General features: G+C 31.7%; 1 long non-coding RNA gene across 1 annotated transcript; it reads right to left on the bottom strand.

Annotated features, from left to right (window-relative positions):
• On the bottom strand, window positions 1-1,185 carry LOC140013234 (uncharacterized). Its single transcript, XR_011820309.1, has 2 exons — window positions 1,044-1,185; window positions 1-456 (listed from the first exon to the last, which is right to left on the bottom strand). It is a non-coding gene; the product is annotated as an uncharacterized lncRNA (long non-coding RNA).
• Between the last annotated feature and the right edge of the window lie 8,262 nt (window positions 1,186-9,447).

Raw genomic sequence — 9,447 nt, 5'->3', positions numbered from 1 at the left:
TAGATAACAATCCACTTTATTACAGGATGACCCAAATCAAACGTACTGTGAAAGACAAATACAAGCAAAAGAGTAAAGTGAACAACATCAAGAAAAGTACATATCGGCGCTTAATACATGACACTACTGCATATGATTTCTCACATGCTTTATTATTGAAGGCGCCCTACAAATCCCTTGGTTCTACAAGAGATGAAATCAAGTGATAATTATGGAGAAACTAGACACAGTGTTTGATGAGACTGAGCTGGATATATTCGCATCTAGTCTTGGCACAAAGTCGATTGAGACACTCGCCATCAGAAGTGCATGGGAAAGGGCAACGTCCTCCAGTATCAGTTAAAGTTGACTCCAGAGTTGTTATCAATTGTTCAGCTATAGCTTCTGCTTCAGCTTCAGCCTCAGCTGGTTGGACTCTTGAGGCTTCCACCTTTGCTATTGGTCCCCCTATGACCACTGCAAATGAATTTTGCAAGTTCAGTTCAATAGTTTATAGTTTAAACAACACCAATCATATTGGTTAACTCGTCATAGTTTAAACAACACCAATCATAGTTTATATGTCGTTCGTTTTTCATTGTATCTCAAGTTATTTCGAATGCCTAATGTCCCTGTAGATCATCAGCAGTTTCTATGTCTTCACACTAAAATTTTCAAATAAGGAGTTGATACGGGTAAATTTCGATAAGATTTAGCAATTTAAGATTAAACAAGATTAAACTTAATAATGATCATTAGGCCTCAATAGTTACTGAAGTCCCATGTCAACGTGTCTGTGCTTGTTTTAGCGTGTTTGTGTGCTATGGTTGAACCAGAAGTTGAGATATGCAGAAAGCTCGGTGAGGAAGTCTAACATCTGCGTACATAATTGAATATAATTGAGAACTTTTAGAATTTAAGCGGAACATACAATGATTTCTAAAATCTTAGGAGAGGCAAATTCTGCATTTTACAAATATATATATGCAAGAAACATTAACTTTTATGGGATGTGGAAGCATTTTTCTTTAATTTGTGTGTGCATGCATGAGGGAAAGACTTACATGAAGCAATCACAAAGAAAGCAAATAGTATCAGCTTTTTTGATGCTTTCTCCATTTCTTCTCAATGCTGAATTTTAGAGCTACAAATGACTGGCTAGAGATCTCCTAGGCAAGTCTGATGGTTCAAGTCTCAGTTCACAGAGCGGTATATATAGGGCAGAAAAGTGTGGTTGCTTTTTTTCTGCACTTTCAATAATTATAAATTCGTAGTTGATGCTTCGCAGTATATATCACATGGGCTACATCCACTAAAAATAAACCCCATCAGCCATTCTGAACAAGAAACAAGTGGTAGTAAGTAAGACAAAAACCTCTGTGTCAATCCCAGTCAGGTTTTGTGATGGATTCAAAATTTTTTACTGTGAGTAAATACGTACTCTACCACACTTTTCTGTGAGTAAATATATCGGAATAATGTAGTTCCAATGGTTTGGTTTCCATGCACATGCAAGATTCCGTGCAAATGCTAGGACTGCTTAATAACTTATTATGACAAAAGAATTAAAAAAAAAAAACTGATGATGACAAAGCAATGAGTTATCATTACATTTAACAAGTAGATGGGCTACAGCAACTAAGATTAGGTCTTAATAGTTATTGAAGTGATTTTAAACTCAAGCAAAACTGCCGGCAACAAATCTATCATTTTGTGGTGAAGGTTCGAACCTATATGATAGCAATAATTTCATTTTTATTTTTCCTTCCACGAGAAGAGTGGGACCCAAATGATGATGTGATGTGATGTGATGTATCAGTGTAAAACATAATTGAAGTTTAAATTGTAATTAATTATCATTTAACTCGCTTCAGTCGTGTATACACTGTCACTATATACTAATTTTATCTAAGATAAAAAAACAATTGAAGAATATATAAGATAAAAAAAGCATGCAAGCAAGAAATTAATGTTGTCACGTACCCCCAAGGAAAAAGAAAGTAATGTTGTCTTCTTACGTTTTAACGTAGTACAGCATGATGGTTTGCTTTTTATGTGTTGATTGCTTCACTGATGTTGATATGGATACTTATCTAACTGAATTAGTTTGGATAGCAAGTTATTTATATAAATTTATTTATTTGTATAATAAATATATTTTTAATCATATTTTTACTTTACAGGTATCATATAAAAAAAGTGTCTCACAATCGCATAGGCCAGAATGGAATATGTTTAATTTCATTAAAAATTGATACAATATTTTTTTAAAAAAATTATTCTAAATAATCTCCTATCCGACGACAATGGAGTATATTTTCGTTGGATGAGAGGGCAGCTCCTCTGGCGCGAAAGATAAAGCCCCTTAAGTTTAAAAAATTATACTAACTTCCCTTGGTGTGATAATATGACTATATTGTCCTTCACTTAATACATAATTCATAATATAATGCAAGGGTTAAATAAAACCAAGAAAAAGAAAAAAGAAAAAGAAACCCTACCTCTTCTATTCTCCATCAACACCATTCTTTCTTTCTTCCTTTCTTTCACTCTTGCAAGCAACGATTCTTTCTTCCTTTCTCTTATTATCTCTTTGTCTTTCCATTCCTCTTACTTTTTCTCTATATCCACATCTCTGTTTATTTTAATGATGACCTACCATAGCATAACCATCTTTGTTTACTTGATGAATATGGCACTATTTTACTTGCAGAAGCAGATTTCACTGTCAACTAAAATGAAATGAATATGTTTGCAGTGATGATAAAGAAATATGCAATTGATAACTAAGCCGCATGGAAGATGAGGGATTAGTGGGAAAATTATTGGGTTGGGTGGTATGAGGAGAGGGAGTGTAAGCAAGAGGTCTTAGGTTCGAATCCTCTTACTTACACTAAAAAAAAATTGAAAAAAAAAAAGATTATAGGGTCTCGAGTTATTGTTTGTTCATCTCCTAGTGTATTTGTGTGTGCATGCTTTTGAGAGAGAGAGAGAGAGAGAGAGAGAGAGAGAGAGAGAGAGAGATCAGCTAGAAGCAATCACAAGTAAAACCTATCAGCTTCTTTGGTCCTTAATGACTGGCTAGAGATCTTCTGAATGAGTTTGATGGTTCCGTCCCCTAGTTCTTAAGTTGAAATATATAATGCAAACATCATTTTTTTTTAAAAAAAATTTGTAGGTCCTACTGGGAATAGCTTCTTTTGTTCACAAGCTCATTATATAAACTTTTGAAAATCGATCTCTTATGCGTGTAAAACTTTACGTCCATTGTTCCCAAAAGAGAGGGAAGGGAAAAAAAAAAAGAAAAATCACTTGCTTATAAAAAATAAGAACAATAATTATAATAAAGAAAAGAAAAAGAAAAAACCAATGTGGGTGTGTTTGGATAGGCATTATTTGGGAAAAAAAAAGTGTTACGCTTGTATTATAATACATTTTTCAAAATATATTTTTATCTTTTTAATAATTTTTTTTTATCTCCCATACATATTTTTATCATACATATCACAAAAAGTACTATAATAAGTATTCTAAATAATATTTCAAATAATCTCCTATTGAACATTAAAATATTAACATTATACTTTTTAATAAAATTTACTGTTTCAATTCTAATCTAGACCTTGTGCAATTTTCAATACTAGATACAAGTTTTCACTATATCGAATGTCTGAATACAAGAGGGAGGAGTACCATGAATTTTTGTTTTAAGTGAATACTAAGAATTTTGCTCCTCCTATAGATATACCTTGATTATTGCCATCCTCAAAAAAGTCAAATATATTACTTTAGCAACCATCACTACAATAAAGGTAGAGAGTAGCATTAATCGACAAATTGAGGAAATTAAAAGTGACTAATTTTGCATGGACATTCTACTCAAACCCGGAACTCATAGGATGGACTGGCTTCCAAAAATTCACGAAGGACAGGTCCAAAATTTCTGTTGATGCACAATAATTTAGATGGACCAGGAAGCACAATAATTTAATTAGGATAGACTCGTCCCAGAATTCCTTGGAAATACAATATTTAGGATGGATTGGTCCCAAAATTATATGAAACAAGGTAAGAATAGTCACATTCGTGGGGTACGGTGATGTTAGCGTCAATTTGAGGAACATAGGGCACGGACTGGAATGATGTACCTCATTTTTTGTAGATCAACATTGGCACCCAACAGTGTAGCATGACCATCCAAATAAAGAAAAAAGTGAAGGGGATGATTTTGTCTTTTAGTGAATATTTATCGTGTAATTAATATCCTTTTATCGCACTTATCTCACATTAATCTTGGAATAAGTTGTACCTATTCCAATATGTGATTAATATTCATTTCTTGTATATAAATATAACTCTAATGAAGAAATATTTATAAACACTTTCTAAAACTCTTCCATTTAGCGATAAGAATTCTAAGTTATACATCTACAAGTGACTAGATATGAGATAACTCCTATTCCATAAGAGTTGTTAAATCCTTATAGGTTATTCATCATCTTTCCATACTTTATGTATATATCAATTTGCTAATGTTGTGAGCATTATCTGTTACAGGAGCAATCATATAACAAATAAAGTATAACTGTCCGTACTTAAGATATTACGATAACTTTAAATCTAAAGATCACTTACACAAATGTCACTTAGAGATTAATTTTTTTTTTGCACTTAAAGGATGTCTCTATGTGGATCAATTTAGTGAACTTAATCATCCTATCAAGCACACATATACTAATTTAGATGTCTCACACATCACAGTAGACGAGGTCTACTACTTCTCATATAGAAGCAGCATAGTATATGTTAGTCTAACTCTATTAACAATGCCCTTTTTTGTTATTGCTTTAATTAGAGATATTTAAGAGTAATCCTTATCTATAACCTCATGAATCTTACCATCATAATTTTAGGAAAAAAAATTAAAAAATAAAAAAAAAACTAGATGACAAAGCAATGAGCTAGCGTGGCATTTAATAAGTAGATGGGTTACATCAACTAAAAGTAACCCCTATCTCAAATAGAACATATATACGTACTGAATAAGGAAGAAGTGGTACTAATCACGATACCTGTCTGTGAACCCTTAGTTAGGTTTGTGATGGATTGAAAATTTTTAAACGACAGATCATGTTACTACTGTATTTATCACCAATTTTAAGTCATAAAAGCGTGTCCAAGACACTATTCAATTTTTATTATTTCTTTATGATAATATCAAAAAATTGACTGAAAATTTGACTTTGTGGATGTAAAATTTTGTATGGTTTGATTAGAAAAGAGAAAGGGGAGAAAATAAAAATAAAATAAAAACAACTTACTTAAAAGAGGGATAATTTTGGTTATCTCCCCTGTGGTTACTTAAAAGAGGGATAATAGTTCATCCTTTCGTCTAGAGGTGGGTGTTTTTCCTTCTAACACTTTGTGACCTAGTTAGACCTCTGTTTGAATATTAGAGTGAGAGAAGTGTATAGATGTTGTTGATTAACCGAAAAAAAAACCACAAGTATATACACTTTCTTAAGGACAGTTTTGTTTTAAAACAAGTATATTGCATATATTGGTGATCTCCCTCAACAAGGAGCAAGGTTCCTTCATTATGGGAGACTATAACACCCATATTTTTTTTTATTGTTATATTCAATTTTTATTTTTTGCTCATTAATTAATTGGTAATTTTCTATGGGAAAAAAGTAAAAAAATTGGTAGAGAATGTTAAAAGGTAATTGGGGGTTAAGGAGGAGATAAAATAGGAAAAGCTAAAATCGTCAACCCCTGTAACCACCATGTAGTGGATGGTTATTAGGAATTTAAAACAGTTATCAAAACAATTAAAAGAAATAACATCGTTCCTAATTCTCATGATCTGCCTTCCCTTAAAACAATAACCATTTGAAAATAGAGAAGAAGAAGAAGAAAACATCGCCGTCGAATAAGCAGGCAACTAAGCATCTAGACCTGTAACTTCTGAACACACGTTAAAACTTTTTCTTTTAAATCTTATTAATTTCATGAATTATTTTAAAGATTTTATGTATACATATATATTATGATATGTATATGCCTGTATGAGAAATTTAAGAAGTTTCTTGTTCAGATTAGTAGGAATAGTGTGTTAAATTTTAATTATGGAATGAAATAGAGTCTAAACCCATTTCTACGAAGAGTTTTTTTAAAAAAAAAAAGAAGAAGAGTTGCATCGTTGTTGAAGCTTCTTCAACAATGCAAGAAGAAAAAAAAAAGAGAGCAAGACCCTTCTCTCATACCAAGTCAGGCATGAAGGCCAGCCAAAGGGAAAAAATTCCTGTTAAGGAAAAAAATGGGGAAGAAGATGACCCGCTAATTGATGGGTTAATGAACCGGGTCGGTCTTGTGGGTCGGATCTGGAAGGAAATGGTTTGGGTCAAGATGTAGGTGGGTATGTGTGGGCTTGTTGAGTTGGATGCTGGGCCAAGTGTGAAGAGGAATCGAACTAGGACTAGGAGAAATAAGGAAATGCTTAGGCATAAGGAACTTGGGCCGTTATTATTCAAATCCGAAAAAAAAGGTGGCACTATACTTGGACCAAAAGTATAGTATGGATTTAGTGAATGTTCAATAGATAAAATTTAGATATAACCTAGGGGTGGCAATCGGGTCGGGTTCGGGTTGCGGGTCGGGTTGATGCTTAAGTATAACAAAGAACCTGCTACTCGAACCCGACCCGTCAACCCGAAACGGGTCAGGGTACCTGACACGAACCCGAAAATTTCGGGTTGGCGGGTCGACCCGAAATGACCCGAAACTTAATTTTAATTTATTAATTTATCACTGTAATTTCTAATAAAATCAATTTTTCACAAAATTAATTACATCATCAAGTAATAAAAATTTAAATAAATAATTTCAAACCAAATCTAAAATAAATTAAACACCATAAAAGTGTTTCATCCCAAACCAAATATAAAATAAATTAAAACAGCATAAAAGTAAAAAATAACATAATATATTATTTGTCCAAATATAATAATTTTAACTTCACACAAGTTAAATAAATTCATTTAGGATTAAGTAATTAATGCCTTTGGAAAAAAAATGATTTAGTTTAGTTAGATAAAATAATTTTTATGTTTATTAAATTAGTTTTAATTCATAAACAGGTCACATCGAGTCATATCAGGTCACCACGGGTCGACCCGAAATTGACCTGTTTTCTTTTCGGGTTCATCGGGTTCAACCCGATTCTGACCCGAACTCTCGAAACCTCAACCCAAACCCATTAATTTCGTGTTAGGTTCGTGTCGTGTTTTCGGGTCGTGTCAGGAATTGCCACCCCTAATATAACCAACCCATCTTTTATGGATTATCATGGGTATTAAACTTCAAAAACTACTCTAAAATAATTTTGGGCTTTCAAGATTTAGTTATTCAGGCTTATGCTTAATTAATTAAGTTTAAGATATTTAAGTAGAAGTCTGAGACATTTTAATCTAACATTATTAGATTAATTTATACAATATAAGATAAGTTTTAGATTTTTAAACAAATGCTTAAATGATGATGATGATGATATAAATATGGATGAAATAAATTAAGGATATAAACGAAAATAAAAATATAAATACAAGTGGAATAGGCTAAGATAATAATTGTAATGGTAAATAAATATACATTCGTATATACATGAATAATAATAATACATATACAGGTGCAAAAAGGGAAATAGAACAAAATATAATAATAACTAATTAACCAATATATATATATGAATGAAAATAAAATAAAATAGTATTGATAAAGACAATAACAATAATAACAAATAAAATAATAAAAAATATATATAATAAATAATAGTCAAGATAATAAATATGATTATAAACAATTATTTATGAGTTAGGAAGCTTTACATAAGAAAAAAGGAGCTTTCCAAACTAAGAAACTTTCCAAGAATAGAAACTTTCCAATTTAAGAAACTCTTCTAGACATTAGATAATGATCTAGACATGAATCTTAGAGTTGTTTAGAGTTTTGTACATTTATATATCTATAAGAAATATCAACTAATTAGGATACCTATGCATTTGATAGGTACGACACAAGTTTAAAAGATTTAAGGTAGTCCCACTTGAGTAGCCAGACACTCTTCTGGGATTTCAAAAAATCAAAGCAAAATTTTTATTACTAATCTTATTTTGATGTGTCAATTTGAAATTTACTTGAGTATTTATGCAAGTTCTATTTTTACTATATAAAGATGCATCATGTGAATTATTTGAAGTATTTTGATATGTTATTATATACAAAATGAGTGGTATCTTTTGTGAAATCAAAGACTATGTATTTGACGTGTGAAATGAATTTATGTTAAGCAAAGATCAAAACAGCCATGGAATAGACGGTAGGGGTTATAGTCTTATCTAAAGGTTATGGTAATCTGGTATAGAGTCTGGCCGATTGATAAGGTCATGGTAGTTCGGTATGGAACCCGAACGATTGATGTATATATATATATATATTGAGACCAATCGGTAGTCATGAGATCTATTGGTCGCTCATCTAGAAGGGTTTAATATCTAGATTGAGTATTCAGATGTCGGTCATTGCATGTACTTATTATGAGTTGGTATGAAATGATTTATGACTCTATGGTTTTCATGTACGGTTATGAATAAAATGTTTACAAATTGTTGTGTCACTCATTATTACTGACTGTTTTACGAATAACGTTATTGTCAATAATTATACATGTGAATGGTGTGCAAATAATTTGATATATATATGTATGTATGTATGTATGTATATGTAAAGGTATGATTGCATGGTCCAACAGAGGGGTAGGCGCTACCTATTGAACGATTTATCAATCATCCCAATTTTTAGTACTTTTGCATATTGTGAAGAGTATGAGTTGGTTTACATCAAAGACCTGAGAATGATTTTTAGTAGGTCTAAGTGGATAGAAATTAGCAGTCTAACTGCTTTTGGCTGTTATTTTATTTAATTTCTTTTTCCGTTGTCTCATCTAGAAAATAAGTGTACGAATTTATTGGATACTCGCAGACTACCTTCCATTTAAGATTTGTACCACATTATATTTAGTTATACTATTTAGTACTTTCTAAGGTTTAGTCTAATTTAATATTGTCTTGTATTCTTGAGTGGAATTTAAGGATACGGCGAATATTGAGTGACTGGCACATGCGGACTAGGGGCGTGACAGAGACAGCAGCTTATATGATAACGAAACAATGGGTCTGTTTGGATTGTAAGTTATTTGGGATTATTTGGGATATTTTTACTGTAGCACTTTTGTGATGTGATGTATGTGAGATAAAAAGATATTGGGAAGATAAAAAGGTGTATTGGAAATTGTAAAGATGATGTAAGCAAATAAAATTGGGAAAATATGAAGCAATCCAAACAAATTTGTGTGGCAGCGTAACAGTATGTAAACGTATTAGAACAAATCACACGTGGCGGCTACCGATA

Source organism: Coffea arabica, chromosome 8c (assembly GCF_036785885.1).
Source record: "Coffea arabica cultivar ET-39 chromosome 8c, Coffea Arabica ET-39 HiFi, whole genome shotgun sequence".
NCBI classification, from domain to species: Eukaryota; Viridiplantae; Streptophyta; class Magnoliopsida; order Gentianales; family Rubiaceae; genus Coffea; species Coffea arabica.
This window is presented reverse-complemented; position numbering and strand designations above follow the sequence as displayed.